This window comes from Myotis yumanensis, unplaced genomic scaffold (assembly GCF_028538775.1).
Source record: "Myotis yumanensis isolate MYYU_CA2020_CCGP unplaced genomic scaffold, mMyoYum1.0.hap1 SCAF_1, whole genome shotgun sequence".
NCBI classification, from domain to species: Eukaryota; Metazoa; Chordata; class Mammalia; order Chiroptera; family Vespertilionidae; genus Myotis; species Myotis yumanensis.
Window position 1 is genome coordinate 119,115,310 of NW_027223752.1, and position 24,668 is coordinate 119,139,977.

Here is a 24,668-nt window from a genome sequence, read left to right on the forward strand (position 1 = left end):
GGGGAAGGAAGGCTTACTCTTGCACCAATTTCATGCATAGGGCCTCTAGTCTATATATATATCCTCCTATCTAATAATAGACAAACATGGTAATTAACCATACCTCCCACACGCTTCCCATTGGCTAATCAGGGCTATATGCAAATTAACTGCCAACCAAGATGGCGGCCGGCAGCCAGGCAGCTGAAGCGCACAGGAGGCTTGCTTGCTCCAGCGATGGAGGAAGCCAAGGTTCCCCACCTGCCGCTGCCGGCCTCTGAGCTGCACTCTAAGAAACAATGTTGCAATTATAGAAGCTAAACAAACCCCAGAAACCTGCTTTCAGCCAGCCGGGCCTCAGAGCTGGAGCTGCAACAGTGTTTCAATTATAGAAGCCAAACAAACCCAGATACCTGCTTTCAGCAGCCGAGGTCTCAGAGCTGGAGCCGAGCCTCAGAGCTAAAGCCGGCTCTCAGTTCCAGTGACAGCCATAGAAGGTAAATAAATCCCAGAATAAAAAAAAAAAGAAAAAAAGGAGAGGTTGGGAGCTTCAGTCACCCGCCAGCCTGAAAACAGCCCCCAGCCCCTCACCCAGACTGGCCACGCACCCCAGTGGGGACCCCCACCCTGAAGGGGGTGTGACCAGCTGCAAATAGCCATCATCCCCTCATCCAGGCTTGCCAGGCACCCAAGCGGGACCCCCACCCTGATCCGGGACACCCTTCAGGGCAAACCAGCCAGCCCCCACCCGTGCACCAGGCCTCTATCCTATATAGTAAAAGGGTAATATGCCTCCTAGCACCAGAATCAGCAGAGCAGCAAGGCCTCCCAGCACCGGGATCAGCAGAGCCGTGAGGCCTCCCGGCACTGGGATCAGCGTGACAGGGGGCAGCGACCAAACCCCCTGATCGGCCCTGCTCTGTGCCTGATAGGGGGGAGCTCCCCAACCCCCTGATCGCCCTGCAGCTCTGTGTGTGACAGGGTGCGGCGCCCCAACCCCCTGATCAGCCCTGCTCTGTGTGTGACAGGGGGGAGCTCCTCAACCCCCTGATCGGCCCTGCTCTGTGCGTGACAGGGTACGGAGTCCCAACCCCCCTGATGGGCCTTGCTCTGTGTGTGATGGGGTAGAGCCATAACCTCCCCATCGGCATTGCCCTGAGTGTGACAGTGGCGGCGCTCCAACCCCCTGATCGGCCCTGCTCTGTGGGTGATAGAGGGCAGCGCCCCAATCCCCTGATCCGCCCTGCTCTGTGTGTGACAGGGAGCGGTGCCCCAACTCCCCTATCGGCCCTACTCTGTGAGTGACAGGGGGGAGCTCCTCAACCCCCTGATCGGCCCTGCTCTGTGCGTGACAGGGTACAGAGTCCCAACCCCCCTGATGGGCCTTGCTCTGTGTGTGACAGGGGGTGGCGCCGCAACCTCCCTATTGACCCTGCCTTGAGTGTGACAGGGGGCAGTGCCCCAACCCCCCAATCGGCCCTACCCTGAGCGTGACTAGGGGTGGCATCGCAACCTCCCAATCCGCCCTGCTCTGTGCATGACAGGAGGCGGCGCCCCAACTCCCCAATCGGCCCTGCTCTGAGCCCGACCAGGGGCTGCACCTAGGGATTGGGCCTGCCCTCTGCCACCGGGGAGCAGGCCTAAGCCAGCAGGTCATTATCTCCCGAGGGGTCCCAGACTGCGAGAGGGCACAGGCCGGGCTGAGGGACCCCCTCTCCCCCCCAAATGCACAAATTTTTGTTCACTGGGCCTCTAGTATAGATATAAAAGCCTAAGCGACTGAATGACCATTGACCACCAGGGGGCAGACGCTCAATGCAGAAGCTGCCCCCTGGTGGTCAGTGCACTCCCACAGCAGGAGTGCCACTCAGCTGACCAACCCATCCCGGCGGCCCACCTGCCCCGCGGCAGCCACTTACTCCCTCAGTAGTCCTGCAGGTCCAATCTCTGGAGAATGGGCCAGGCACCAACGGACCTGCACTGCCAGCGCAACAGTGCCATTGGCCTCCAGGAAGTTGGCTTCTGGCACCTTGGAGGCTTTTCCTCCCTAGATGCTCTGCAAGGAAGAAACGATATAAAAGCGGCCGCCAGGTGGCTCCTTACAACCGGTAGGAACATCAGCAGGAGAGATCTGGATCCCAGGCAGGCAAGGGCATCCCACCACCAACCTGGAGGGCCCTGATCCTGTCCCAGCCCTCCCACTGCTGGTTTGCTGGTGACTGGAGGGTCTAACATGACCTCACTCACATGACTGGTAGATGGAGTTGGCTGTTGACTGTACCACATTCTTCAGCAGGCTGGCCCAGGCTTCTACATTTAATATGCATGTTCTGATGTGCTTTTCAAGTCCCTGCTAAGGTCCCATTAACCAAAGAAAATGTGGCCAAGCCCAGAGCCAATGTGGTAGGGTCCACATAAGGACATGGATTCACAGAGGCATGCTTCATTGGGGGCCATTCTGTAAATATATACTCCAGATCAGGTGGTATTTCATTGATCAGAAACTTCCTGTCTACTATGAGCCAGATACTGTGCCTGTGTGTATGTGTGTACATGTACATGCATGCATGTGTGTATGTATATATATGTACATGTGAGAAGGAAGATAGATGTGGAATTATTTAGATAATTCTTCTATTCTGCATTTCATGTAGATTTATACAGCCTAGGATGAACAGATAACTCTATTGCTATTGATTGTGATATGTCCCTTAAAACTTTTCTTCAGACTCTGAAACATTCAAAACAATCACATAAGTGTATTCTTCATGAGATTCCCACCCTCCTGCTCCCAGAGACCTGGCCAACCCTGAGACTGAGGCCCACACTTGCTAGCTCTGATATTTCCTCTTTCCCTACATTCCTGCCACCCACGGCTGCTCCAATCCAGAATGAAAGTCAGAGGCCAAATACTTAGGATCCAAACAGCCTCTCCTGCAGTGATAGCAAAGAGACAGCCCACTTATGAAAACAAGCATTCCTTCCATTTACATAGCTCTTGAGACTTCTTTTCAAAGCATATTCATATCCTTTCTCTTATTGGATTATCCTCAAACCCTTTGAGATGGGCAGGGCAGGTAACAAATGGGAAAACTGGGGCCTGGAGAGAAGTGACTTTTTCAGTGAGTGACAAGCTGAAAGCAGAGCTCCAGCTTCCTGATTTCAGATCTTGGTTTTTCCAGTAGACCACACTGCCATAAATAGAGCTGCATGCTGTCCCCAGTTCTAGGAAGCCCACTTTTAAAGTCCTCCTGGGGTTTTCTATTCCACACATTACAGTTCTATTTTAAACTTGCTTTATTTTGCATTCACATGGAAAGAATAAGGAGAAACAAATATTTCCCTGGGTGCCGGCTTCTAAATCTTTTGTTACTAGATGATAATGGATTCTCTTTGAAGTTCCAACTTCCAGCCCATAAATGAGCCAGCCAGCATCCTCCCAATGGAAAACAGAGGCCGAGGGCCAATTTCACTGTGAGTACCCACTGTATCTCCTCAAAATAAAATGTGTTACAACAGAAAACTAAAGTTAATGTCAAGAGACGGCTTGGAGAGGACAAGCTACCACCTGAGAGGAGAGTGCAACTTGAGGAAGTCCAGTGTATGAGTGATTGCAGACACCTTGCCTCCATGCTGCTAGAAGGTATTGGGTGAGATGCAGTTCTGCTATACAGCCCCAGTCACCTCCTTCTCCCCTAGCCCATCTTCCTTGAGAGAGTTGATTTTCTGTATCATTACCCTGGATCATAGGAACCCATTGGAAAGCTGGGACTAGAGCAAATATCTTGATTCTCGTAGTTTAGGTCACAGAGAGTGAGAAATGGTGATGCCACTGGTGTCCCACATTCCTTGCTTATGGCAGACATGGAAATCTTTCTGGCTGAGAATTGAAGTGATATAGAGTCCTTTTTATTATAATCTTGAAGCAGCCACCACCACTTGATTAGGCCAGCATGCTGGACAAAATCTCTCTGCCAACTATGTAGTCCCGGGTGTGCAAAGGCCTTACAAAGAGGAGGCAGAAATGCAGAATTATTCAGCAATGTGTGAGGTGGATATTCTTAGCTCCTAGAAGCCCTCATCTTCTAGGCTTTACATATAAGGGGCATGGGTTTCTATCAGATGGCAGAGTAGGTCAATGCAGTACTCACTTCTTCCAATGACCACATGAAAATTACAACTAAATTACAGAGCAAAGTTCATTGAGAACCACCTGAAGTCTAGCTGAGCAGAAGCCCTATAATTAAGGACATACAGAAGAAGCCATGTGGAGACTGGTAGGAGGAGCAGAGATGCATAACAAGCTGGTCCCACACCCACATGTGGTGGTTAAAAGTTGGGAGAGATATCTCAGCTGCAGAGGTCCCCTCTGAGGATTGAGGGTTCCCAACCCAACACCAGCCCCCCACCCCAGAGTTCTGGTGCTAGAAAAAGAAGTCCCCATAACTTCTGACTGTGAAAACCAGCAGGGACTGTAGCTCAGAGAGACGGAGGGCTGCTAGCGTCCCAAGTATTATTCCTCTTAAAGGGCCCATGGATGGACTTACTCGGACTCATTCTCTCTGAGCTCCAGTGCTTGGGCAGCAGCTTGAAAGGCATTAGGGATATGGGGGAGAAACTGAATTGTCTGGCATCAAGGTGGGAGCTGGATGGGCTAGAAGTGCTGGTAGAGGCCATTGTTCCTTGGCTGAGCCCTCCCACCACAAGCACAAGTTGGCACCATATCTGAGTCTCCATCAACATGGCTAACACCATTCATTCAGCCCTAGTGATTCTCTGAGACCCTGCCTCACCCAACTTTCAGCCCCACCCACCCCCCAAGCTACATCCAGTGCCATTTCCATACAAATGGCCTGTCTTCCCTCATGCTTCAGACTTCCCTAAAAATCTCTGAAAGGTCTACAAATGCTAAACAAACAACAACTTGCCTCAGTGTACCCCCTATCTTTTGCTAAGCAGCCCCAAGCCCTGCACTAATGGCAGCGGCCTCAGTTTGCAGCTTGGTTCCTCCTGGGGACCTCCAAGCCCAGCACAAGTGGCAAATATCTGCAGATAGCTCTGCAGCTCACGCTAAGTGGTCCTGGGCAGGGCACAGGCAGAAGCTGACCTTACCCTGCACCTCCCAGGAGGTCCCAGAGCCACATGGAAAGCTTCAGACGACATGGGAGCACCTCCCAACCATCTCCATGAGCAACATACGCAAGGCATGGATGCAGCAGGCACAAGAGCCCTGCTGAACTAAGTCTTGTTCCATGGGATGGGCCCCTCCACTGCAGTTCCACTGCTGTAGGCTCAGCTGGTCCGCAGAGGCAATCAGCCTAGGACAGTGGTCGGCAAACTGCGGCTCAGCAAACCGTGGCTCGCAAGCCACATGCGGCTCTTTGGCCCCTTGAGTGTGGCTCTTCCACAAAATACTGGCTCTTTCACAAAATACCGACTTCTGCACATGGGCCAGGAAGTTTCAATCGCACTGTACGTGTGCGCCCGCATGTGGTATTTTGTGGAAGAGCCACACTCAAGGGGCCAAAGAGCCGCATGTGGTTCGCGAGCTGCGGTTTGCCGACCATGGGCCTAGGAGATAATCTTTCTCATTGATGTGCCAACAACAATCAAGGATCAACTAAATAGGAAGATGCACACAGCCCACATGAATGGGGGTGCACCACAAGCACCCTGCTTGGGTAACTGGGGAGGCTGTGCTGCTAGGCCACACAGGACACCTATTACATAAGGACACTCTACCAAGAGTGGGAGACATAGCAGCTCTACCTAATATATAGAAACAAACAGCCAAAATGAAGAGACAAAGAAACATGTCCCAGGTGAAAATAGGACAAAATTCCAGAAAAAGAAGTAAACAGAATGAAAACAAGTAATCTACCAGAGTTTAAAACAGTGGTTTTAAGAATGCTCAATAAACTTAGAGGGAGAATAGATGAACTCAGTGAGAACTTCAACAAAGAGATAAGAAACATAAAAAATGGAGATAGGAAACATAAAAAAAGACCAGTCAGAAATGAAGAATACACTAGAAGGAAAATGGATTAGGTAAAGCAGAGGATCGAATCAATGATTTAAAAAATTAGGTAGCAGAAAATACCCAATCAGAACAGCAAAAAGAAAAAAGAATTAAAAAAATGAGAATAGTGTAAGGAGCCTCTGGGACAGCATCAAATGTACCAACATTCACATAAGGGAGCTGCCAAAAGAAAAAGAGAGGAAATAAGAAATTGAAAACCTATTTTAAAAAAATAATGACATAAAACTTGTAAGTTGGCAAAGAAAATAGACACACAACTCCAGGAGGCACAGAATCTCAAACAAGATGAATCCAAAGAAGCCTGCATCATAATTAAAATGCCAAAGGTTAAAGACAAAAAGAGAATAAAAAGAAGCAAGAGAAAAACAGTTAGTTATCTACAAGGGAGCTCCCATAAGACTGTCAGCTTATGTCTCCAACAGAAACTTTTCAGGTCAGAAGGGACTGGCATGAAATGTTCAAAGTGAGGAAAAGTAAGGACCTACAACCAAGATTACTTTACCTACCTAGTAAGGTTATCATTTAGAATCAAAGGACAAACAAAGAGCTTCCCAGACCAAAAAAAAAAGGTAAAGAAGTTCATCACCACCAAACCAATATTACAAAAAAATGTTAGGGAACATTTTTTGTTAAATGGTCATCTTTAAGAAGAAGGAAAAAATATATTAAAAAATATGAATAATAAAATGACAATAACTACATATCTATCAACAATTGCTTTAAATGTAAATGATTAAATGCTCCAATCAAATGACACAGGGTTGATGAATGGATAAAAATACAAGGCCCATATATATGCTGTCTGCAAGAGACTCACTTTAGATTGAAAGACACATACAAACTGAAAGTAAAAAGATGGAAAAACATCTACATATCTATATATATAAAAGCCTAAGCAACCGGATGACTGAACAACCGAACGACTGGTCAACCAGTCACTATGACATGCACTGACCACCAGGGGACAGATGTTCAATGCAGGAGCTGCCCCATGGTGGTCAGTGCACTCCCACAGCCAACCTCCCGCGCCTGGCCAACTTCCCGAAGTTCCTCCCCCCTGGCCAGCCAACCTCCCGCAGCCCTAATCGGCCCGGATCCCGGCCAGGCCAAGGGACACCACCCGTGCATAAATTCATGCACTGGGCCTCTAGTATTTTATAAAATGGAAAAAAAAAAAAAAAAGCTGGGGTAGCAATACTTATACCAGATAAAATAGACTTTAAGACAAATGCTATAAAAGAGACAAAGAAAGACCCATCAATTCCACTTCTGGGTATTTAGCTGATGAAACACAAAACACTAATTCAAAAAGACATATGCATATGTTAATTTCATCACTATTTACAATAGCCTAGATATTGAAACAATCTAAGTGCCCATCAATAGGCAAATGGATGAAGAAGAAGTGGTACACATATACAATGGAATATGACTCAGCCATAAAAAGAATGAACTCTTGCCATCTCCAACAACATGGATGGACCTACAGGGTATTATGCTAAGTGAAATAAATCAGATAGAGAAAGACACTTCTCTATCTGACTTCACTTATATGTGAAATCTGAAGAATAAAGTAAACAAATAAACAAAACAGAAATAGACTCATTGATACAGAGAACATTTTGACAGTTGCCAGAGGGGTGAGAGTAGGGGACTAGGTGAAAAAGGTGAAGTGATTAAGAAGCACAAATTGTCCTGGCTGGTGTTGCTCAGCAGTTGAGGGTTGACTATGGGTCAGAAGGCACAGTTCCATTCCCAAAGTGGGGCAGGAGGCAGCCGATCAATGATTCTCTCTCATCATTATTGTTTCTATCTCTCCCTCTCCCTTCCTCTCTGAAAACAATAAAAATATATTTTTTTTAAAATGAAGCACAAGCACAAATTGGTAGTTACAAAATAGTAATGGGGATGTAAAGTACAGCATAGGAAATACAGTCAATAATATTGTAATAACTATATATGGTGCCAGATGGGTACTAGATTTATTGGGTGATCATTTCATAAGTTATATAAATGTTTAATCACTGGGTTATACACCTGAAACTAACATAATATTGCATATCAACTGTAAATTAAAAATAAAAATTATTTTAAAAAATGGAGGGTTTAAAAAAACAAAAGTGGCATGGTCAACTATAAACAAGAGCTTGCTACAGCAGAGGTGACTGTAAGCCTTTGACACTGGCATCAGAACATCAAAACTTGCCTTAGAAGTTTTCAATGGCACTAACATAAGATCAGTTACTAGCGACTTGTCTATAAGATTTGAAAAACAAAAAAGTATCAAAAGTCACACACGCAAAAATGCTCTTGTTTTGAACCATGTTACAAAACAAGTTTATCAAATGAGTAAGGGAAACAGCAGAGTAGCTAAAGCAGAAAGGAATAGTGAAGTTCAATTGGTTTGTTGGTCCTGGTTAAACTGATGAAAAAACAGGACCAAAGTAGGAAAGCAACTTCCTCAAAACCACACAGCACATTGGCAGAGCTGGAGCCCAGTCTCCTCACTCCCAGGCCAACACTCTTTTCACTTCACTGCATACCCTCCCCTTACTTCTACATCCCCACTTGTATTCCTCTATAAATCAGTTGCCTGTCCCAGCACCCCTTCCCCATCCAGCCATCCTCCTCCTTGGATGAAGATTATTAATATACAGATTCAGCCACTTGGTAGCTCAATTTAAATGGCACTATAAGGCATGGAGGAGTATGATGGCTGGAAGAGTCTTGCCCTGCTTTCTAATAAATATGGCAATTTGTGTTTCTGTTATGAGGTCTTTGGATTATTCTCCAAATCCCCTCAGGGAAGAGATGTTAAGCGAGAAGTAGGCACTGTGAAATAATAGCCCAGGACATTCCTAAAGAACTTCAAAAAACATTTATATCCCAACTCACCTGTGGCCAGGAGAGACGGAAGTATAGACCTGCAATGTCCAAGCATACTAAAGGCAGGTACATACCAACAAGGCTGATGCTCACAGCACACACTCCACTTGTATGCCAGACCTGAGGCTCCAGGAGATGAGCAACTCCCATAGACAACTTTGAATTAAGAGCCTTTGCTTTTAGAAGAAGTTGTATTGTCATTGGGGCTTTCATATTCACAGCTGGTGTTCCCAACTCTCCGAGAAATCTGGTGAGTTCATTCCTCCTCTTGTACCTGAGCCAATGGGCCTGGCCTCTGGCTCTGGGTTGTCCATTACCCTGCCCCACCAGCTTTTACTGTGTGTAGTACCTTAGGCTAGTCTCTGAAGTTCATTTTCCTAACATATGAAAATCAAGAAATTGCAAGCAATTTGACTTTTGGAACTGTATCCCCCTTAAAAGGAGTTAAGAATGTATGCAAATATTTAGCTGCATGGATGTTCATGACATTATTATTAATAGAGAAAAAGTTGTAATAACCTAAGTGTCCAGCAACAGGGAACTGGTTAAATAAACTTAGTACTTCAGGTAATGGGATAGTATGCAGGCCTCAAATTGATGTTGAGAAATGTATATAAAGTCACAGAAAATGTCAGGTAAAAGAAGGAAAGAAATCACAACATATATGCAGGATTAACCTATTTTGTTTGAAGAATGGTACATTCATGTATATATAATATATTATATGTAGAATGGGTGTTATAGTATGTATAATATAGTCTGTATATTACTAATATATATTTATTTAGGAGGAAATTCTAATTATCTAATATGGTGTTACTAAGTGATATTCTATAAAGTAGGTGAGATTGTGAATATTTTACTATTTGTTCTTTTTACTTATCTATATTTTCTAGTTCTTTTAATAGTGAACAGTAGTGCTTTTTAATAAGAAAAAGCAATAAAAGAAACTTTATTTTGAAAAAAATAAGGTTGACTATGATTATTGAAGTTCTATCATGCTCAAGAGTTCTGTAAGGAAAACTTTCTTCCAGAAGGGAGGTGAGATGGAAGGAGACTGGAGGGCCCTGCCCCGCCCTCCCTTTCCCATCCAGTCTGGTCCCGCCCTCCCCCTTCCCCACCCAGGTGAGAACTGGGGCAGCAGCTTCTCCCTTTGGCTTCGCCTGGCCTTGTGTGCTCAGTCTATATACTCTCAGTGCTCCAGCTGGAAGTTACTCATCTCAAGCTTTCTGGCCTCATTTTTATTCCCTCTTCAGACATCATTTAAAAGGAATTTCTGTTTAACCACAGCACCCACAGGAAAAATCCTACTAAAAATTCATCTCAACTAAGGTCCAGCAGACAGATGACTTAAATTAGCTCCATCAGCCTCTCAGAGGACGCCCCAAGTCCCATACTGTCCCAGCAGTAGTTGGGCTGATCAGCTGGCAGACAACCCCCATTTTACACATGCAAACACTCACACACACTCACACTCGCTGTATTTGAGGGGCCTCCACTCTCTCCCTCTCCTCTGAATGCTGATTTTCTTTTGTTGATCTTTCCCCTGGGTCCCACCCACGGGAAGCTCTTTCTCAGTGGGCTTCAGCATTCACTTGGCTGGCCCCCTGGGAACGCCTTGATGTGCCCTTGTTTTTCCTTTTATGTTTAAGGACCCCTCCCGTGCCCTTGACCCTTGTGGGCTGGTTACACGGCTCCAGCCTGAACTCCACTGTGTGTGACCAGAGCAGTGCAGCTGGGTAGGGGTGGTGGGAAATGGGGGTGGGGGGCTTTTCCACTCTTTTAAAGATACTATAATATGATCATGGTTAAGACTAATATGGAAATACATTAAAGGAAGCTCGACCGTGAGACAGATGGAGAAAAGCAGCTCCCACTACCCCACCAGCCAATGATGGAACTCTGCTGTCCCCAACCCTGCCGCCAGGCATGCTCTCCCCACGCCCCCTTAGCTCTTAACCATTCCGCTGCCTGTGACAAGGAAGCTGTCCCTGGGATTTTCTTAGTCCAGGGGCTTATTTCTCAGAGATTCCCTCTGCTCCCAGCACCCCAGCCTTTCTTCATTGTGTCTGTTGAACCCATGACAACTCAGAAGCGAATCTCAGCCCTTCCTTGGTTTCCAAACAGCATCTCTGCAATGTGAGTTAGGTAGCTCTGTGCCCGGCCTCCTGGGCAAGTGCTTGAGCCCCCTTCCCACCCACCACACACTCTCTCGCTGACATTGAGGACCTTCACATCTCTTCACTTTCCTGTTCCTTATATGCATCAGATTCCCCCCTTCCTCTGAAGCCTGGGCACCTGTTCATTTGAAGGCACAATCCTCATTTACATGATTCCCTGTACCCATGAAGTTTATAGACACATTTCCTTCATGTAGTTTTTAGGGTGTGGCAGATGTTAACAGTTGGTTATAGTGCTTAGAAGGCATTTTTTAAAAATCTGATAAATTAAGTTTCAGATTTTCTTGACTGATTGGTATACATTCCTAGGGTGAGTGGCTTATCAAGTCTTTGCTAATATCCTGGATGCTCTTAAAGGAAATTAATTAAACTGAAGTTTCCATCCATCTGTGCTCCAATTCATCTGTGTACCTTCTGCTTTTGAGCCTTCATGGAGAGAATTATGGCATGTAGGTATGACTCTTGTGGCCTTTATCCTTTCATATACATTGAAACACCTGAAATGGGTTGAACTTCAGATATGACCCTGCTGTTAAGAACTTACTTTATTATTCAAGGCTGAATTCAAATCCAATCTCTTTAAAAAAAAAAAAAAAATCCTTTGACCTGCTTAGGTTAGTGTTTACTTTCTTTTCTAAATTTCACCTGTCTATGCCAGTGGTTTGAATAACCCTATTTGATTATGTTAATTCTTTTTAACTTCAAAAATGTTCACAGAACCCACATGATAATTGTTCTTTTAGCACCTATTTTAAAAATTCATGATGTCCAAAGCAGAGCCTTTAATGTGGCTATATATTTTGCCAATCACACTATACATTTGAAAAATAAATATATGTGTCTCCTGGGATTGGCTTAAGTCATCTTACAGATGTTAGGCTTGGAGATACTTAGTACAACTCATGAATGACAAGGGACCCAAGGTCCAAAGTTTGAGCCCCACTGGTCTGTTGCATTTATTTACAGTGAGTCAGAGGCCAGTGATTGTCCCTTAACTCTTCAGGTTGGACTATATCCCTCGTTAGACTGAATCCTTCCTGAGGAAAAGAACTTTCACTTACATACCTTTGTACATCCACAGTGCTAATGGACCAGTCAGTTAAGGACCATTAATTGAGCACTAACAATGTGCAGGACACTGAACTTGAATCTGTGGGAGATACAAAGTGTAAGATCCAGTTGCTGCCCTTGAAAGCCCACAGTGGTTATAGAGACATGGCAAATGGGTGGATTTGCCTATAAATCTGTGGGCAATAAATTGATTAATGATTTGAGTCTCTGAAAGTCTTTAGAAATATGTAACAATTTATTGGCTAAACTCTACAGGTTATAAGATTAATTACGGAATTAGTTGAACAGACACTAAATGCTACGAAAAGTTGTTAGAGTGTGCTGGTGAGCAGGAGAGCTTTGTAGAAGAGAGGTCTGGGTGTGAACATGAAAGATGGTTAGGACTTGGCTGCATCTGTCAGACCTGGAAGGTGCTCAGAGAATACCTGAATGAATGCATGCATAAGAATACATGCATGGGTCATTTGTTCCCAGATAGGTACAAAGTGAAACCCTCATTCTTCTAATGAATAATATTTTTCCTGAAACACACAAGAGTCAATTTCTTGAAGGGTGTGGTGGATGAAGAGGAGAGGTGCTTTCCCAGTTCCTTCCCCAAGCAACTGAGTCCCATAATTACTTAAAATGTGATTCCTGAGGTCCAGGATCATAATAACTATGAGTAGCAGAGCTGGTACTTGACCTCTAGGTGCTGGACTAGAAGCCTAGTGTTCTTTCTACTCTATCTTCTACCCCTGGAATCCCCTCTCTTTTTTTGAACTTGTCTAAAATGAGTTTGCCTGAGGCTAACCCTTCCCACCACCTCTTATTCTAATCACAGTGCTAGGCTGACCTTTCTTCACTTGCTATGTAAATGTGCCCTAACTAGAAATTAGAAACAACAGCTGGTCCTAGGACAATGTTTCAAAGAGACCCATTGTGACAAAACTATCTTAGTAAAAAGAAAAACTGTTAATTACAAAATACAAATCATTGCTTTATGGATTGTGGGAATCTTATAAATGTGGGTAGATGATGGGGTAGCTTTGGAGGGGTCCTCTCCACTGGCATTAGCTATTACCCACAACAAAGAGGTGCCTTCTCTGGATTCTACAATCAGGTTGGGACCCTTCCAGAGAAGCTGCCACAATCTGGCGAATATTTGGGCAGCCTGGGGATCTGAAGAGTCGACGGGTGGGCACTGGGGTACACAGGTATGTCTTCTGACCAAGGATGCTCAAGTCTCAAGAACCTAGAGAGCAAATGCCTTCAAGAAATTATTCCCAAATCCCCTAGAAATCCGTGGGCTGAAGTCAAGCGATTGGTTTAGCCTGCTCGCTAAAAGGTATTGGCCTCTCCTAACTGTACTTTTCTTATCTCCGTGACAACTTTCTTTACCACTCTCAAAGACGCCTGGGTCTTCCCAACAAAGCCTCACTGGGTCCCACACGTCCTCATTTGAGAAAACACCATTACACAGCTTATCATTTAGGTAAACCCGTGATTCTCATATCAATGGATTGAGCATTTCCTAGTACAGACGATTTACTGCTACAGAAGCAACTTCTGCTCTGCACATTGTTTCATTGAAATATTGAAATACCAAGAAAGAAGAACAAATAAATGTCCCAAGTAATTGTGATCAACTGTGCAAATACAGCAATGCTGTGTTGGTTGCCTTAAGTTTATTTGCTCTCCCATGAATGAAGATTAAGCAGAGGTGTGGTTCAGAAGTGTTCTGAGTGTTTGGACAAGCTGTGCTCTGTGTGAGGATGATGAACTGGCTGTTGACCTCTGTCAATATCACTTGCACCTGATATTTAGTGACATTTAGCCTCCGTGACCCTAGAGTTTGCTGGCCTGTGTTTGTTTCTCCACCCACCCTCTAAAAGCTGCTGTTCATCAGGCTCTGTCTTAGGCATGAATCACTTTACACACCTCCTGGGCCCCCTTGTCCATTCCTATGGCTAAAATTCTGTGTATACATGTTGACAACATTTGAGTTCTTATCTTCAGCTCCAGACTGGAATATCCTCCTTGCTGCTGGATGTGCATGCATTATAGGTGACTCTGGCACAGCATATGCCAAGCTGAACAAACTTTCTTACCCTTCAAACCTGTTGCTGCTCCTGTGTACCCTTTTAGTAAAAGGCAACATTATTTCACTCAGGTGTGCAAGTCAAAGACCAGGAAGTCATCCTTAACTTTCCACTCCTCACCTACCACCTCCAAATCAGTCACCAAAGCCTACTGATTATCCCTCCGAAATCTCCAAAATCCAGCTCCTAGTTTCCACCCCACTCTAGTTCATGTGCCAGACCTCTAACCTGGAATACCACGGCCTCTTAAATGGTTTTTAATCATGAAAATATTGTACTTACTAAAAATATATACCTGTTAAAACGAATCCAGCCAGACCTAGGCTGAGGGAGTGTCCTCTGAGTTGATTTTGGTTTGCTTCTGCCAGGGGTGTCAGTGGCTGAAGAACAATTTTTAGTACAGATTTCTTGGCTTCAAGGTTCCTAGTCCACACAACTAGTATAGTCTCAACCCCCTCAAATTATGTGAGGCCAGACATGGGCTTAAAAATCCTTAGTGGAGACTTTCTTCTCCCCACCTGAAGCCAGGCTGACTGACACCTTTCCCTGCATTTCTTTGCTGGTGGGTGGAGATCTCCCAGTGCATCCTATCATGGAAGAACCTGCTGTCTGATGGTTTTCCAGTTCCAGCTCCCAGGCCTTTGCTTTTCCCTCCAATGTACTTGGTAGCTAGCTTACCACTTACTGGTATTTGTCATCATAGAAAAGGCTAGCAAAACTGGAAAATTTGTGATGTAAATAAAGTGCAATCGTGTCTTTTGGTTGGATTTTAGATTCTTCCAAATGTGCTTTACCTTAGTACAAAGTGTTGTAGAGCTTCTACTAGTTAAAGCTTCTTATAAAAGCAGCCACACTGATGATATCTTAAAGCACACAAATGAAATATGTAGAGATTTGCACACAAATGAAATATGACGAGCCTGCTATTCCCTCAGGACCCACCACTCACAGTGCATGACCTGGGGCTCTGACACACAATACAAGGGATGCCACCTGTGTCAGTCCACATATTAAAGACTAGAAAATGTAATTGTTTTCTTATTTTTTTTAAGAAAAAAATAAGTAGAAATAAAAATTTCAATATTTTCTTCCCTTTCCTCAAAGGATTATCTTGTGTACTCTGTGGGGTTCTCACCTCACTTTGTAGATCACTGCTTTATAGGAGGGTGGTGCAGGTTAAGCTGTGTTCCCTTGATTTTGAACTTACAGCTTCCAGAACTGTAAGACAATACATTTCTGTTGTTTCTAGCCATGAAACTTGTGGTACTTGTTACACAGCCCTAGGAAACTAATACAAAAGAGGGTTCAGAGAAAATCAAAGAAAGTTCAGAGAGCTGGAATACCAGTAGAGCAAGGTTACCCAGGAAGTTGGGCAGGTGAGAGCTCAGGAAGGAGGGTGTGGGCAATGGTTTCAAATGCATCTAGGAAAGCAGGAGGATGTGAGCAAAGCTGTAGGAATGTGCTTGGGAGGGATAGGAGCTGGGAAAGGAGACACACCTGCTCTGAGGGGTGGGGACACTGAGGAAGTAGAGGAAGATGCACCTGGAAGAGCTGGGTGGGAACAGGCTGTGAAGGGCCCTGGAATGCCCATTACATCTGCTCTCTTGGCTTCCCTCTTTGGGCATTCGAATTTCTTCAGTTGCCTTCTGGCTATTGCAACCTTCTCTACACTACTTTACTTAAGATTTTCTTGGACACATGTCTGGCCTTCCAGGCACCTAATCTACACCACAGTTCCCACCATACCTTTTCCTACACACGACCAGTCACATTTGCTCTGCCTCAAATGCCTGAAATTCCACCACATTTGAGTTACCACTTTAGTGCCCTATATATAAAGGTTTAATAAGTTGTTGACATAAGGTTTAATAAGTTGTTAAATAGCTGTTGGTACAGCTACTTAATAACATAGCTGTTGGAAAGATTGACATTGTAAAAAAAAAAAAAACAACAAGGAGTAAAAATATATGTCTTAGGAGTCTTCCCTTTTATATGAAAGTGTTGTATCTGCATAGAGTTAGATTATGCATAGTCCTGTTCGATTAGACATAAAGGAGAGCAAGGAAGAGAAACTGACCTGCTCCCAGAGAGGGGAGTCCTAGTTCTCTTGAAGGAATCAGTTATCATCTGTTGTTCCTAAAGAAGAGATTTCTCCTATAGCAGCTCACTTGAAAGAATGGGTATATTCATTTATTTATTCATTAATTCATTCAGTCATTCAACAAATATTCCTTAAGCACCTACTACATGCCCTGGGCTAAGTGCTCAGAGAGTGAAGAGCAAAAGTGAAACAGTTTCTACTCTCAGAAAAAGTCTTTTAGGGTATTCAGACCTTTATAATGCAGTATAATAAATATCAATAGGAAAAATGCAAAAGTTTTATATTCTTAATGCTTATTCATCTACATGTAGTCACTGGATGTGATAGGCAGAATAATGACCTGAACAGATGTCCACATCTTAGTCCTCAGGATCTGTGAATACATTACCTTACATAGCAAAAGGATCTTTGCAGATATGATTAAATTAAGGATCCTGAAATGGAGATGTTGTCCTGGATAGTCTGGGACAGGGGTCCTCAAACTTTTTAAACAGGGGGCCAGTTCACTGTCCCTCAGACCGTTGGAGGGCCGGACTATAGTTTAAAAAAAAAAAACTATGAACAAATTCCTATGCACACTGCACATATCTTATTTTGAAGTAAAAAAAAAAAAACGCACAAAAAAAAACCGGGAACAAATACAATATTTGTATTTGCATGTGGCCCTCAGACCGTAGTTTGAGGACCCCTGGTCTGGGAGGACCAATCTAATTACATGCCTTCTTACAATCAGATAACCTTTCCCAGTTGATTTCTGAGTCAGAGGAAGATGTGACTGCTCCCAGAGAGGGAGGTCAGAGAGTTGCCGTGGTACTGGCTTTAAAGATGGAGGAAGGGGCCACGAGCCAAGAAATGTAGGCAGCTTCTAGAAGCTGGAAAAAGCAAAGAAACAGACACTCTGCTGACACTAATTTTAGCCCAGTGACCTGTGTCAGATTTCTAATTTACGGAGCTATGTTGTTTTAAGCCACTAAATTTGTGCCAATGTGTTGCAGCAGAGATAGAAAACCAATATATTGGGTTAGCCCCATGGTCGGCAAACTGCGGCTCGCGAGCCAAATGCAGCTTTTTGGCCTTTTGAATGTGGCTCTTCCTAAGCCTTAGGAGTACCCCAATTAAGTTAATAACAATGTACCTACCTATATAGTTTAAGTTTAAAAAATTTGGCTCTCAAAAGAAATTTCAATCGTTGTACTGTTGTTATTTGCCTCTGTTGACTAATGAGTTTGCCTACCTCTGGGTTAGCCTATAGAGTCAAATAAAATAGGTCCTTGTACTCAGAAACTCACAGCTTATTGGGGGAGGGAGAAATGTAAAAGTATAATAAAAGTGCAAAGATTGGAGTGAGTACATGGAGCTATGTAAATAAAATTTGGAGACATCCTGTCAATCTCTACCATTTAAGAAAAACTTCTCTTGATTTTATTTTCTCCACCAGCTAATGCCCTATTTCATCACTCTCCTTTGCACCCAAACTCCTTCATAGAATTATCATTTATTGTAGTTTCCAATTCTTCTCCTCCCATTTCCTCTTAAAGCCACTGCAGTCAGACCTTTGTCACACTACCCACTCATCAACTTGCCTATGGTCCAGGCCACCAATAACCTCCATGATGCTAAACCCAATGGTGGTTTTTGGTCCCTACATGTATGTACAACTAGTTAGCAGCATTGACACAGCTGACCACGTCCTCCTCCTTGATACACTTCCTTTATTTGGTTCCTGGGACTCTATCCTCACTCTTAGCTTTCTTCTTTCACTGGATGCCACTTCTCCAAGCCTGTTAATATTGGAGTGCCCCAGAGCTCAGTCTTTAACCCTCTTTTCTTTATATGTCCTCTTTTGGTGACCTCATACAGTCTCATTCCAACCACATGCTGATGACCTCCAAGTGTATCTTTCCATCCCAGACTTCTCTCTTGGACTCCAGTTGCATACATCCAGCCTCCTACTTGTCATCTCCACTTGGATATGTAATAGACATCTCATACTAAACATGTCTGACAGTACTGAATTTCTGATCTTCCCTAATCCCTCCTTGTCACCTGCTCTGTCCACAGCTTTCCCCACCTCTGTGAATGACAACTCTGTCCTTCCAGGTATTCTAGACATAATTGACTCTCTGACATTTCATATCAATTCATCAGCAATTTTTATTGGCTCAACCTTCAAAATATATCCAGAATCAGACCGCTTTTCTACTGCTACTCCCCTGGTCTGGCCACCACTCTTCTTGCCTGGGATACTAAAAAGAACTTGATATATTTTTCCATGTCCCTCAGAGAACAGTCTTGAGCCCTTAAAATATCCTGCCAGGCACTACATGATCTAGGTCCTGGCTCCCCTTATGTCTCTCAAGTAGTCTCCTTCATCTCTTGCTCTTTCTCATTCTGTTACAGCTACACTGGCACTTATCATTTCTGATCTTTGTCCTTTAGGAACAATGATTAATCTCAACAAATTTGAACAATGACTAGCACTTAATAGGTACTCAATAAAAATTTAATGAATGAATAAAATTGCCAATCATAAGCACTCATGTTGCTTAATTTTCCCTTTTTAAATAATGCTGTTTGCTACTTCATTTGTTTTTTGAGATATTTATTTAGCATCTCAATTTTGGTCAGCATTGAATAGATTTTTATTTAACATGACAAAAGAATGTAGTGTTCCTATAAAACCAGGAACATTGACATAAAAAGAGAAAACATCTAGGGATAATGTTTGAAAGAAAATTTGATTCCACCCTAGAGTATTGTTTCAACCCTGGACTCTAAACCATACTTGATCTGACATGAATCAGAAATGGAACTGAAAAGATATACTTTTGATAGTTCACATGACAATCAACCATGACTTTGTAAATGCACCACTTTGGTGAGTATTCATGATCTTAAACCTGAAACTAGAAGGTCAATGAATCCTTTGTTTAGGATGGCATTAAGCTAAATCTCTGTGTATGTTGTTTTCATACAGGAGTCTCAGTCATTTACATTATCCAATGAATCAACACCAGCTTCTCAGGCACTTACTTGAGTAAGCCGTATAACTACTGCTTAAGAACATAGGCCTGGAATTACACACACATGTTGAAACATGAGAAGTGACCACTCAATGTCTGCATGTAATTATATTTTATTCACATAATATTTTCAATATTTGGGGGGAAAGAGAAAATACAAACACCTATTTTTAACCTTAATATAAAAAAAATTAGAGTTGTTACAATTCATGGCTAGAGTTCCATTTTTATTTTATTTTATTTTATTTTATTTTATTTTATTTTGCTATAAGAAGGCGGCTACAAGCTCAGACCAACTGAAGTTCTGAGATCTCAAAATTATCCTTGTTAGACATACCTAAGGGAACAAGAGTTCTGGTAGTACCAGAAGGAGTCATATCAACTTCTTCCAGTGATATGCTGGAGCTCACACACAAGAGCAAATTGGTAATTTTAAAAGAATTTTTGTGAGTTGGTTGAGTCACATTGTTAGCTTGAACTTTATGGTGGAAGTATTTACACCACAGAAATTGGCAGTTACTACAAACCAGGGATCTCCCTGCTAACTCCCAAAAACCAGCTATTAAACACTTTACCAGAACATTAGTGATTGAATCTCTTCTTCAACAGACTTTATGTCAACAGGGGTTTCTAAATTCCTATTTTTCAGTTTTAGATTTTATACCTCAAGTATTTTAATTTTCTATAGTGAATCATTTACATGTATATGTCATCTTATTTAAGTTTTAGCTTTATAGTTTTTTCCCTATGGTCAAATTATTTATAAGCATGAATGCCTTATTAAGTTTTGGCTTTACATTTATTTATACAACTGCATTTATAAGTACATGGTGTGATTAATAGTTGCTGACTCTCTGTCCTTCCCATCTCATGGACAACTTCATAGTCTCTAATATTACTATAACTTAGCCTTTGTAAGCTTCAGCTTCATCGTTTATAAAACTAGAATAATTATAGTGCATGCCGCTCATTTAGTTTGCTATGAGTATTAAAAGAAATGATATGTAAAAGACTAACTAAATACTATGATAACAAATGTAGTTGAGGAGATTGTCTACTACACTGCTTGTTGTCTTATATGTAAAGCTGCACCCACATGAGAATTTATTTTAGAATGCAGCATCAGGAAAACTTTATCTCTATTGAGAACTTGCTGTGCCTTTCCCTTTCCAGTATTAAAATTATCACTGATTGTTCCCGTTTTTGTTTTGCCTTGGTTATTTAAAAGCTGAAAGCCAAATTTCAAACTCAAGGACAACAATAATAGTTGTTCTAATAGTAAACAAAAATTCTCCCTTCCTCAGTTTATTTCCTGCCTTTGTTATCAGAATTATGGCAATAAAATTTGTTACTTCAATTTCTTTTTGGACAGAAGTGTGATTTAAACAAAAGCATTTACAGTGCTCAAATTCTGGCAAGGGCTAGATAGTATTGACTTGGAACAATGTGATATTAGATGGGAACTTTCAGGCTGTAAGTGTTTACCGGTAATGTGAGCAACCTTTATTGTTGTAGGTATTATGCTGTGATTCATATTAGGGAATTCCCTGAGGTTACTTCAGTTAGGGTTTACTTGCCTAATAAGAGCCCAACCTTCTGTGTGTTAGGGTTTTCATGCTTATTTTGTTGACTTGATGAATGTCACTTCAGAATTATGAGCTGAAAAGCAATGGCTCATGAGAGTTTATTATTCTCTCAGAGTTCCATGTCTCAGTACTGGAAGAAGTAGGCCTCTGAGTTTAGCCTTAAAATGCTATGCCTTGATCTTAAGCAAATTCATTGAATACACCCTTCTAAGGTTCAAAAGAACTGTTCTTAATTGCTATTTAGGTTTAGAGACATTTTTGAAGTTTATGGAGCATAGTATATAATGCTTCTCCCTAGCATGGCAAAATTTAAATGTAAGTCTTTTTTGAAGTCCAGAATATATTAGTATTTTAATTTATTAACTATTTTATATATTTTGCTTGTGGCAATAGCAATTATAAAACAGCAATAGGAAAAACACACATTGATCCATTATTATTGAATATATTTTGATGCTTGTACTAAAATGATATAAATGATGTAAAAAATATATATGTGAGTGGCGGCGGCAGCGACTGCATACCGCGCGACCCTGAGTAGCGCCTCCAGCCCGCGAGGCCGCGCGGGGGGCGGGAGCGGGAGGCGGGGCCCGCGACAGGCCCGCCCTCCCGCCCGCCGGGGAAACCGCGGGCAGTGGCCGAGGGGGCAGCGCGGCGGACGGCGGCCCCAGAAGAGCGCCCGAGCTCTGCCTGCGGGACCGAGCCGCCACCGCCCAGGCTGGCCCTGAGGAACGCCCGCGCCGCCGCCGCACAGACCGAGGTTATGAACGTGATTTTTGATGAAACTGGATTGGAAACATTTTCATGATCTTTGTATATTTCTATATATGTATTTTAAAATTTTGCATTTGACTTAAAGTGCCATGAGAAAATTTGCATATTGCAAGGTGGTCCTAGCCACCTCCTTGATTTGGGTACTCTTGGATATGTTCCTGCTGCTTTACTTCAGTGAATCCAACAAATGTGATGAAAAAAAGGAGAGAGGACTTCCTGCTGGGGATGTTTTAGAGCCAGTACAAAAGCCTCATGAAGGTCCTGGAGAAATGGGGAAACCAGTCGTCATTCCTAAAGAGGATCAAGGAAAGATGAAAGAGATGTTTAAAATCAATCAGTTCAACTTAATGGCAAGTGAGACGATTGCACTCAACAGATCTTTACCTGATGTTAGGCTAGAAGGGTGTAAAACAAAGGTGTATCCAGATAATCTTCCTACAACAAGTGTGGTGATTGTTTTCCACAATGAGGCCTGGAGCACACTTCTGCGAACTGTTCAGTGTCATAAATCGCTCACCAAGACACATGCTAGAAGAAATTGTTCTAGTAGGTGATGCCAGTGAAAGAGACTTTTTGAAAAGACCTCTGGAGAGTTACGTGAAAAAATTAAAAGTACCAGTTCATGTAATTCGAATGGAACAACGTTCTGGATTGATCAGGGCCAGGTTAAAGGGAGCTGCTGTGTCCAAAGGCCAAGTGATCACATTCTTAGATGCTCACTGTGAGTGCACAGTGGGGTGGCTGGAGCCTCTCTTAGCCAGGATCAAACAGGACAGGAAAACAGTGGTGTGTCCCATCATCGATGTGATCAGTGATGATACTTTTGAGTACATGGCGGGTTCTGATATGACCTATGGGGGATTCAATTGGAAGCTCAGTTTTTGCTGGTACCCTGTTCCCCAAAGAGAAATGGACAGAAGGAAAGGTGACCAGACTCTTCCTGTCAGAACGCCTACCATGGCCGGAGGCCTGTTTTCAATAGACAGAGATTACTTTCAAGAGATTGGAGCATACGATGCTGGAATGGATATCTGGGGAGGAGAAAACCTAGAAATTTCCTTTTGGATTTGGCAATGTGGAGGCACCCTGGAGATCTTTACTTGCTCACAAGTTAGACACGTGTTTCAGAAAGCTACACCTTACACGTTTCCGGGAGGCACAGGACAGATTATCAACAAAAATAACAGACGCCTCACAGAAGTGTGGATGGATGAATTCAAGAATTTCTTCTATATAATTTCTCCAGGTGTTACGAAGGTTGATTATGGAGATATAGCATCGAGACTTGGTCTAAGACACAAACTCCAATGCAAACCTTTCTCTTGGTACCTAGAGAATATTTATCCTGATTCGCAGATTCCACGTCACTATTTCTCTTTGGGAGAGATACGCAATGTAGAAACAAATCAGTGTCTCGATAACATGGCTAGAAAAGAGAATGAAAAAGTTGGAATCTTTAACTGTCACGGTATGGGAGGTAATCAGGTTTTCTCTTACACTGCCAACAAAGAAATTAGGACGGATGACCTTTGCTTGGATGTCTCCAAACTCAACGGCCCAGTCACAATGCTCAAATGCCACCACCTAAAAGCCAACCAACTTTGGGAGTATGATTCCTTGAAATTGACCCTGCAGCATGTGAACAGTAACCAGTGCCTGGATAAAGCCACGGAGGAGGACAGCCAGGTGCCCAGCGTCAGAGACTGCAGCGGAGGCCGGTCCCAGCAGTGGCTTCTCCACAACGTCACCCTTCCAGAAATATTCTGAGACCAAATTTACACAAGAAAAAAATAAGGGTTGACTGGGCTACCTCAGCATACATTTCTGTCACATTCTTACGTAGCACAAGAAACCATCAACAAAACAAAAAGGAGAACCATAAGGGAGAACATATTTGCCAATGATTCCTCTGATAAGGGATTAATCTTCAATATATATAAAGAACTAATACGACTCAACACCAGGAAGACAAACAATCCAATTTAAAAATGGGCAAAGGACCTGAATAGATACTTCACCAAAGAGGACATACAGATGGCCAATAGGCATGTGAAAAAATGTTCAAGGTACTAATCATCAGGGAGATGTAAATTAAGATAACAATGAGATAACACCTCATACCTGCCAGGATGGCTGCTATCAAGAAATCAATAAATGAGTGCTGGCAAGAATGTGGAGAAAGTGGAACCCTAGTGTACTCTTGGTGGGAATGCAGACTGGTGCAGCCACTGTGGAAAACAGTATGGAGTTAACTCAAAAAATCAGAAAGAATGTATGCAACCCTATGTTCATAGCAGCATTATTTACAGTAGTCAAGATCTGGAAATAGCCCAAGTGCCCATCTATAAGTGAGTGGATTAAAATGCTGTTATACATTTACACAAGAGAATACTATGCCGCTGTAAAAAAAAAAGGAACTCTTACCCTTTGCACCAGCATGAATGGACCTGGAAATTATTATGCTAAGTCAGCGGTTCTCAACCTGTGGGTCGCGACCCCTTTGGTCGCCTAAGACCATCGGAAAACACATATATAATTACATACTGTTTTTGTGATTAATCACTATGCTTTAATTATGTTCAATTTGTAACAATGAAAATACATCTTGCATATCAGATATTTACATTAGGATTCATAACAGTAGCAAAATTACAGTTATGAAGTAGCAACAAAAATAATTTTATGGTTGGGGGTCACCACAACATGAGGAAATGTATTAAAGGGTCGCGGCATTAGGAAGGTTGAGAACCATTGTGCTAAGTGAAATAAGCCAGTCAGAGACAAATACCAAATTATCTCACCAATATGTGGAATCTAATGAACAAAAAATACTGGTGAACAAAATAGAACCAGAGGAAAGGATACATGAAACAGACTGACAAATGAGGGGAGCAGGGTGGGGGGAACGAATAAAGGAAAGTGAAGAGATTAACTAAAGAACATATATGCA

At 42.9% G+C, this 24,668-nt stretch overlaps 1 pseudogene; it reads left to right on the forward strand.

Moving 5' to 3' along the window:
* The first annotated feature begins 21,767 nt into the window (after nt 1–21,767).
* On the forward strand, nt 21,768–23,560 carry LOC139005420 (polypeptide N-acetylgalactosaminyltransferase 1 pseudogene; annotated as a pseudogene).
* Nucleotides 23,561–24,668: the final 1,108 nt, after the last annotated feature.